Source organism: Hemitrygon akajei, chromosome 30 (assembly GCF_048418815.1).
Source record: "Hemitrygon akajei chromosome 30, sHemAka1.3, whole genome shotgun sequence".
Lineage (NCBI taxonomy): Eukaryota > Metazoa > Chordata > Chondrichthyes > Myliobatiformes > Dasyatidae > Hemitrygon > Hemitrygon akajei.
In genome coordinates, this window is record NC_133153.1 from 19,047,567 (window position 1) to 19,057,749 (window position 10,183).

At 38.7% G+C, this 10,183-nt stretch overlaps 1 long non-coding RNA gene across 1 annotated transcript; it reads left to right on the forward strand.

Moving 5' to 3' along the window:
• Positions 1-5,767: 5,767 nt before the first annotated feature.
• On the forward strand, positions 5,768-9,259 carry LOC140718847 (uncharacterized). The gene is made up of 3 exons (XR_012096812.1): positions 5,768-5,948; positions 6,685-6,811; positions 9,123-9,259. It is a non-coding gene; the product is annotated as an uncharacterized lncRNA (long non-coding RNA).
• Positions 9,260-10,183: the final 924 nt, after the last annotated feature.

Genomic DNA, 10,183 nt, shown 5'->3' on the forward strand with positions numbered 1-10,183 from the left:
AGTAAGATGATATCCCTTTTGGTAATGTACAAAAACAGTGAGAACAATCTATCATGTGTTATATGATACATGCCAGTACCATGTTATAGAACATAGAACATGGAAATCTATGGCACATTATAGGCCCTATGGCCCACAATCTTTTGCTGACCGTGTAACCTACTCTAGAAATTGGCTAGAATTTCCCTACCACATTAGTTTAGTACATTGGTTTGTAGATTTTGGCCTGCTCACTTACAGTAATATATCCAGAAATAGGGAAGGCACCATGTCCTATAATTTTCCTCCAATTGATTCAATCATTAACTATCTCTTCCATCAATTTTTGGGAGAAGATTAACAAGACACAGATATAGAGTCATAGAGTTACACAATACAGATACTGGCTCTTTGTCCCGACTCATCCATGCTGATGAAGATCTAAGCTAGTCCATTTCCCTGCATTTGCCCTATATCCCCTAAACCTTTCCCAGCCGTGTACCTGCTTCACCGCCATTCAAATGTTGCTGTTGTGCCAGCCTCAAGTACTTCCTCTGGCAGCTCACTTCATACACAGGCTGCTTTCTAGGTGAAAAAGCTACCCCTTATTTTTCCATTTAATCATTTTCTTTCTCACCTTAAGCCTATGCCATCTAGTTCTTGATTCCCTCCAAAAAAAGACTGTCTACATTCACCCTATCTATCCCCTCATGATTTTATACACATCAATAAGATCACCCTTCCTTCTCCAGTGCTCCAACGAATGAAGTTTTAACCTGCTCAATCTCACTCTCTAATTCAATCCCTTGTGGCCTGAACATCTTTATTAATCTTTTCTGCATTCTTTCCAGCTTAACGGTATCTTTCATATGACAGGGTGAAGAAAACTGAACATAATACTGCAAATATGGCCTCACCAACATCTTTACCTGCAATATAACAACCTAACTGAATGCCCTAATTGATGAAGGTCAGCATATCAAAAGCCTTCTTAATCACACTGTATCTATGATACTTATGATGCTACTGCCAGAGAACAATATACCTGTACTCCTAGGCTCTTCTATTCCATAACACTGGCTACGTGCATGCCATTCATTGTTAAATTCCTATTCTGATTTGTCTTCCCAAAATGCAACACCTCAAACCAATCTGAGTTAAGCTGCAGATATCTGTAAGTGATTCAGGGTTGGATCTTTCACAAACTCCCCTCTCAGTGTGGTGCAAGCCCCAGGAAAGCCCAAAATCCCCTCATTTTTTCGAGGTTGAGTGTTCTACTTCTCAGAGGTGCCGGATAAATGCAGTTGCATCTTGTACATTAATTATTGCACTAAAAAATAAAACATTGAAAATTATCAATTTAAAGAACAGTATAAAGGAATGCATTGTGAGCAATGTGACTTAAAAGCAAGTCTTTAATCCTTCATCCAGAAATCAATTTGACTACAACACATATGGTCAGATAACAAAGTTACTGCTAAAATTCCGCATCTTCAGTTCCAATTAAATGGGATATTGTTCTTCATTTTCTGTGGTGGCAAGCATTAAATCCATATTTTAAGCACATTGTATTCAGTTTCTACATTTAGTTTCAACATTTCAGTCAGTCCGATTTTCAATATAAGAATGTGCATACAGGAAAATGCCATATGTTTATTATATACAACTGAGGACAAGTTTCTATTATTTTTCATCTCAGACAACTATAACACAGTGAGGTGGAGAGGAATATTACAGTGATATATTATCTCCCTACTCTAAAATCAGTTTCAATAAAATTTCAACTTGCGAGGAACCCACTACCATTTAGTGTCAGATCTTTGCGATTCCACAAAGATACCATTCTCTTTAAAGAACTGATGTGGGTTGTAAAACTGCGTCTATCCTTATCTAATTTTAAAATCAAGTGAACATTAATGAAGCGTTTTCTTGTATTGTAAGGTGAAAAGGGGGAATAAACATCTTGCACTTCATTACAGTATCAGTTTACATATCCAGGAAGCACAAAAAGGCTATTTCATCAAGCTAATTGCCTGAAAGTAGAGAAAGAACTTTATCTATTAGTCTATTATGGAGCTTTTCTTAATCACAAATAGGCCTCTGTTTCCCCAGGGGCAGCATATTCTAATTTACAATTGAACCACAGACCAAAGTAATCAATCTTTCGCAGCACTTTTGCACTGTAATTGCTGTGACATAACGAAAAGTCACTCGGGCAGAATCGGGGATTGAGGTGGAGATATTTACCAGGAATTAGCCTAGGGTGTGAGTAGCCATGCTCCAATTGTATGAATATTCAATGAAGGCTCATTAGGAGCAGAGTGATGTTGTGACGGATGGTGTCCCTGGACCAATGTGATCTAAACGTGAATTTGATAATGAGTCATATTTCACTGCACGTCAACATGTTCTTTACTTTCTTCCTTCTCACCTCTCCCACCTTGGCTTTATCAATACCTCATAATCCCTCTTTACCTCAGCTTTTGAGAATTTATTCCAGCTGCTTTTCTCTTCTATACAGTATTGGATTTATTGAAAACGCAACTTTTGTTTGCACTAAAATATAGACACATCTATTATATAAATTAATTCAATGCAGACACTTCTCAAAATCAGTTTCTTTTTAAAAATCAGTGTCTAGCACATTTAGTCAGATATAGACTGCTTTGATTTATGATGTTATCTCTCCAGTAGATATTGTGGATCACATTAGTGACCTCCTCAAGACTGCATTTGGAAATTAAAAACTTCCAGAAGACCCCTTGTTAACAGACTAGGAGACAATTAAATGTGCTCTGGGTAGCTGTGGCTCCAAAGATCAATTTTATTGCTTCACAATGACTTCCATAGACTCCCACAAAAGACAGCTGCCAAAAACTGGAGTAGCTTTTCAAATGTTACAATTGCCTTCTGAGTGAGAGCTCTTAAATATCTACTTTAAGCTGCATTAGAGACGGGTTATGTGTGTTTCGTTTAAGGCTTTTTCATATTCTCCTAATGGAAATGGAGAGAGAAATGTGATTTTAATGCACTTTTTCTCCCAAAAAAACCAATACATTAAACTACTCCCATCACATCAGTAAAGCACTAGGTTAATTCTAAAATATTCTTGAATTATTGGTCTTAAAAGCATTTGAAGTGCATATTAGGAAGTACATTTAACTAAAGTGTATACAATTTTTCTAAGGACAATTTACTCATATGCCCATATAAGACACCTGTACAGTACATTTCTTCTGAAATGGCTGTCAGATCCATGAAATGTAATTTAAGTGCAAATAATTTGAAGAATTCCTTAGTGTGTTCTTTCTGAAAGCAGATATATTCAACAGAGGTCCGACTGTGTATGTAAAGTTTACCAACAGTACAGTTTTCAGTCATCTGTATGACCAGACCTTTGTGCTTCCACACCTGGGCAGAACAAAAGTAGCATGAACTGAGCTTAGAGATGATAATTATGAGATGAGTGAAGGTCCATCATTGTTTCTTGAAGAGAGCTTTGGTCAGCCTGCCTCTACCCCAATTGACTCACCTGAGATTATGGGCTTCCACTACTATTGTCGACTGTTGCAATAACAACAGTTTGTTATTAGTTTGCATGTTCTAAATAGGACAGCACCCTAGTTGTTCCACAGAAGAGTTAGAAAAAAATTATACTGTCACATTGGAGTAATTAAATTACAAAGACCAACCTTTTTGGCAGTGAGTGGGATGGACAAAGAAAAATGATTTAAAAGAAGCAAAATCACTGGGAAATATGATTTCATATGTGAATGAAGATCAAAAACTGTTTTATAAAATGTGAATAATTCAATATAATTGAATAGAAAAGGAGAAAACTATGGCAAATATAAGCTCACACAATAAAATTCAAAGATCTGGCCCAAAAATTCAGAAAACATTTACCAAGTTTTAAACTATTCATTTTATCAATTTAGCAATATTTTCTTTATCTTTGTGATTTTTTTCAGTCTTCTCAAAATCATCATTAATTTGCTTTAATGGATTTATAATCTGGCTGCTCATCCATTGGTCTAAGAATATCTTTAGATGTTTTGCCGGCAAACACGGGGAAATCTGCAGATGCTGGAAATTCAAGCAACACACACAAAATGCTGGTGGAACACAGCAGGTCAGGCAGCATCTATAGGGAGAAGCACTGTCAACGTTTCGGGCCGAGACCCTTCGTCAGGACTAACTGAAAGGAAAGATAGTAAGAGATTTGAAAGTAAGAGGGGGAGGGGGAAATGCGAAATGATAGGAGAAGACCGGAGGGGGTGGGGTGAAGCTGAGAGCCGGAAAGGTGATTGGCAAAAGGGATACAGAGCTGGAGAAGGGAAAGAATCATTGGACAGGAGGCTTAGGGAGAAAGAAAGTGGGAGGGGAGCACGAGAGGGAGATGGAGAACAGTCAGAGTGATGGGCAGAAAGACAGAGAGAAAAAAAGGGAGGGGGGAAGCTAAATATATCAGGGATGGGGTAAGAAGGGGAGGAGGGGCATTAACGGAAGTTAGAGAAGTCAATGTTCATGCCATCAGGTTGGAGGCTACCCAGCTGGTATATAAGGTGTTGTTCCTCCAACCTGAGTGTGGCTTCATCTTGAAAGTAGAGGAGGCCATAGATAAACATATCAGAATGGGAATGGGACATGGAATTAAAATGTGTGGCCACTGGGCGATCCTGCTTTCTCTGGCGGACAGAGCGTAGGTGTTCTGCGAAATGGTTTCCCAGTCTGCGTCGGGTCTCACCAATATATAAAAGGCCACACCTGGAGCACCGGACGCAGTATACCACACCAGCCAACTCACAGGTGAAATGTCACCTCACCTGTAAGGACTGTCTGGGGCCCTGAATGGTGGTGAGGGAGGAAGTGTAAGGGCAGGTGTAGCACTTGTTCCGCTTACAAGGATAAGTGCCAGGAGGGAGATTGGTGGGAAGGGATGGGGGGGGGGGGGATGAATGGACAAGGGAGTCATGTAGGGAGCAATCCCTGCAGAAAGCAGAAAGGGGGAGAGGGAAAGATGTGCTTGGTAGTGGGATCCCGTTGGAGGTGGCGGAAGTTACGGAGAATTATATGTTGGATCCGGAGGCTGGTGGGGTGGTAGGTGAGGACAAGGGGAACCCTATCCCGAGTGAGGTGATGGGCAGATGGTGTGAGGGCAGATGTGCGGGAAATGGGAGAGATGCGTTTGAGAGCAGAGTTGATGGTGGAAGAAGGGAAGCCCCTTTGTTTAAAAAAAGAAAACATCTCCTTCGTCCTGGAATGAAAAACCTCATCCTGAGAGCAGATGCAGCAGAGACGGAGGAATTGTGAGAAGGGGACAGCATTTTTGCAAGAGACAGGGTGGGAAGAGGAATAGTCCAGGTAGTTGTGAGAGTCTGTAGGCTTATAGTAGATATCAGTAGATAAGCCGTCTCCAGAGATGGAGACAGAAAGATCAAGAAAGAGGAGGGAGGTGACAAAAATAGACCAGGTAAATTTGAGGGCAGGGTGAAAGTTGGAGGCAAAGTTAATGAAATCAACGAGCTCAGCATACGTGCAGGAGGCAGCGCCAATGCAGTCGTCGATGTAGCGATGTAGCTGCTGCGATCCACCAGCATTTTGTGTGTGTTGTTTAGATGTTTTGATCTTTGTTTCCCTTTTCTTTGTTCCATATAACATACATTCTGTTTTCCTGTTACATATCTGCTTTCCTGAAGCTGTACAATCAGTTTCACGGCTGTAACTCGTTTTTTTATTCACAGTGAATAAAACTGATGATTGAACTTAACATAAGGACACCCACAGTCATCTGCAGAGGGCCAGTATACAGCCTGCTAACTTCATGGCCTTGGACATTCAAGGATTGTGCCAATCTTTCAACAAACAGCTCAGTGAGGGGAGCTGTTCAGTCTCAACGATTTCTGAACCAAGCAGGAAGACAAGAAAGCCTGGGAAATGTAACAGAAGTTGCAATTCTGCAATGGAAGGTCAGTGGCTCTTTGGGCCACCTGCTTGACAGAAGGTAGAGCATAGTTGGAACAACATGTGAATTGGCAATATGGTCATTCTGTACGCATAAAAGGAAAGGCCACACAAAAAAATGTGAGCAATATTTTTAAGTTTCAAAGTATTAAATTGATGGAAGGCGAAAACAGAGGGAGGCTTGTATTTGAGGAAGCTGCACTTGATAAATGAAATACAAAACATCCCTTTCAGTGTGGGGAGTGCAGGTCCATCACTTTTACGTGATAACCAAATACATGAAGCATTAAGTTACACCCATACTACAGGATGCACATAAATAAAATTTCTGGTACAACTTGTAAATCGTCCTCTTCCATTTTGTAAACACTTCACTCTACTTCCACTTACCCTTGTGTTTTGTGAAAACACCTTTCGCTTTAGCACTACCACCTATCACTGTTTTTAGAATAGTAGAAGAGTGACCTTTTGAGTCGCCTCTAGTGACTTCCTTCCACTGCACTGGGAAGATTCCAGTCCCTTAGGAAATGGGAAAGATTGGGATTCATGGGTATGAAATGGCATCCCATAACATTTTTAGTTGGCTGATTCATCCAGAATAGATAATGAGTAATAGTGTGCAAACAACATTTTAACTCGAATGCAAATTGGTTAACATTTTGAGTAAAATGGCCATAATCTACACCTAAGAAGAAATCTGAACTCATTCCTTAATCTAGAATGTTTATGGTTTAAATATAGTTCTGTAATCGGCGGTTTGGAATTAACTTAAAAGTCAAAGAAACAACGATATGATACAACATAACTTACGAATATTCGGAATAATGCAAAGGTCAAGCATGGGCACTTCATCAAAGTCAGGTATACAGTAAGTACCATGAAGGCTGATCATTGTACTCTGATAGATAAGTGCATGCCTTTAGACAGTGTTTTTATCACTATATCATATTCTTCCAGGACTCTTCACAAAACAACATTTATGATCTTACAAGCACAAGTTGCAAATGAAAGATAAATCTTCTGTTGATTAATTTCCTTACTTGTGGCATGAGTGGTCAGAAACATATTTTCAATTTAAGACATAAAATCGTAATTCATATAGGCTTTTGACCCAATCTTTCAACCAAAAGATGTCAATGTTGAAAATACAGACCTCACAAGAGTTATATTAAAGTGTCTGCCTTGAAAAAATTCTGAACTGGGTTACAAATTTCTGATTCAGGCCAAAAATATAACCAGCCAGGATTCGGCGATTCAAAAATAGAGGCACTGAGTATAAAAACAGTTAAGACTTACAGAGCCTGCACCGAACACTGTGATCTTAACAAGAGTATTGATCCAATACTGGTCACTACACTGTTGGAAGTATGTCATGTTCCTGGAGAGGACACTGAAAAAGGTTAATGGAACAGCTCCAAAGATGAGAAATTTCAGCTGTAAGTTTAGGCCAGATAAACTGAAGTTATTGTTTGTGTAGCAAAGAGGTTGAAGAGGGGATTTAATGAAGGAGCACAAAATCTTGATGGGAATGAGAGAGTAAGAGGGCAGTTTGAGTGTTACTGCACCCAGCTTGCAGTCCTCTCTGACTGGGATATCTAATGCCTGTAAGCTGGCATTGCTTTCTTTGTAACCTTCCTTTAAGCAGAGGTTGATAGGTTTTTGATTAATAAGGTTATGGGAGAGTGCAGTTGAATGGGTTTGAGAGGAATAATAAATCACCCATGATCAAATGGTGGAACAGACTCATTGGGCTGAATGGCCTAATTCTGCTCTGAAGTCTTATGGTCTTATGGTTAATATTGGATAGATGAAGGATAGCATTATTTGCAGGTAACGTAAAGACCAGGGGACAAACATTTGACTACTTCAGTAGAAGACACTAAGAGTTGTGTAGTAAACCTTTTTCAGATACTGCATATGGGTATTGTGAAAACAGAATGAATCAGTCCTCCAAAAGAGAACACTAGAATATTTAAGCGAGAAACAATAGAAACAATAAGAGCTGTGAAATGGGACTGATAAAATTACAGAATATTGTCTTGTAGGAATTCAACAGGTCGAGCAGCATCTATGGAAAAGAGAAAACAGTCGATATTTCAGGCCGAAGCCCTTCTTCAGGAACAGAAAGATGAAGGGTCCTGAAGAAAAGTCTCAGCCTGAAACATCAACTGTTTACTCTTTTCTACAGATGCTGCCGGACCTGCTGAGTTCCTCCAGCATTGTGTGTGAATTGCTTTGGATTCCCAGCATCTGCGGATTTTCTCATGTTTTAGACAGTTGTCTTGGGCCACAATTCACTACTCCATAAGCCACACTATTAAGGCCTGTTGCATAGTCCTAATAGTAGAAAATAGATTTCTGAAAAGAGGACAATCCATCTGTCCAATAATGGACTATACATTCACCTGTTTATGTGTCCTGCTTCAGTAACTTGCCCCTGACATGGAGCCTTCTAAGGATTCTATGCTTCATCAGAAATCATTACCTGTTTTATCCCCTTCCCAAGCATCTTCACTTCTGTTCCTCCCACCCTTGGCCACCATCATTTCAGTCATGTATCCAAAGCCTCTTAAAATCCCTTTCCATACTCTTCCTTCTTCTTATTTAAACATGCTCCTGAAATACAACCTTAAGCTTTTGCTACCTGTTGTTATTATGTTTTCCCTAACTGCTTTTATGATTTGGGATGTCTTACAGCATTAAAGGGCATTTTTTCCTTAAAATGCAAGCTTTAAAGGAATACCTCTGTATGTTTGGTGGCAAGCCTGTCTGGTGGTGGTAGGACTGATGACACTGGACAACAAAGATTTTGCTTTCTGAATATCTTTGAGGGTACCTTATGGATTTTGGGCTGCTGATCATGAAATTTCCCTATCACACACAGTCTTTTTGAAATTGCTTACATTTGTTATTTCAATTCATAATTCAAGTCAGAATAACTGATACCAAGATGAAAGAAAGCATTTTTGTTGGTCCACAAATCAAGCAAGTCATCATTGACAAACAATTTGAAGAACGTCTAGTGGGACTGGAGAAAACCACATGGAAGGTATTCAAGCATGTTATTGAAAATTTTCTTGGCAACTACAGAGCACCAAACTTCATGCAGCTGGTTGACAACATGCTTCAAGTACACAAAACCATGTGACTAAAGATTCATTTTCTGCATTCCCATTTAGAAATCTTCCCTACAAATCTTGGCACTGTCAGTGACAAGCATGGTGAAAGGTTTTACCAGGACATTGCAGAAATGGAGAAATCGTATCAAGGCAACTGGAATCCATCAAAGCTGGCTGATTATTGTTGGACACTTAAGTACAAATGAAGTTCTTTGATAAAAACATTTTAAATTCAGTTGAAGTATTGCAATGCAATAAAACATACTATATTTAACAAAAGTTAATTTCTTGTTCCTCCAAATTCCTATGAGATACAAGTATTCCGAAATTATATTCACATTCAGCTTCAAGTGTTCTGTTATAAACAAAAAAAAAGTTCCAAGGAAGCAACACTTTCGAAAAAAATTGTGCTGTAGTGTGATTGACACTACAGTGCCTTATTGGAACTCATATATATGTCTGTCTTATCTACATCCAAATTGATTTCTTATTTCCCAAGATTCAAAATAAAATTAGACATCATTGTAAATTGTTGTACTACCAACTTGGTCACAGTTCACTAAGCAATATTATGAGGTTGTGAAAGACATTGTTCAAATGCAAGTGCTGTATTTTCTGATATTTGTTAACTGTATTTTTTCATCTGACACGTTCTAATGAATATTGACTGTGACACCAAAGTAACTGTTTAATTGACAGACTTTTGTTGTGAGCATTGGTCTTAATTGGATGTGATTGAATTAACAATAGAAAAATCAATGCTAATTTCAGAAGTTAATATTGACCTCAGGAGAGACTCACAAAAATATACCAAGTGTGCACCTAGATGTCTGTTCAACAAACAAATGAGCCTGAGACAAACAGTTTAAGAACTACCTATGTTGACCAAGAGAATCAAAATTAAATATGTTAAAGTCCCTCATTGCTTAATGGCAAACAATCAATACAATGCCACAGGAATTTGTGATCATAAAGATTATTAGTTATTTACTTAGGCTTCACAATGTTTTAGTAATGGGATTTTATTTTCCAAGATAAAACTGGAATAAAAATGAGAGTGTTAGCATTTCTGAACCTGCAGCAATACTGTTGTTATGATGCTGGTTTGTGACCCTAATTGT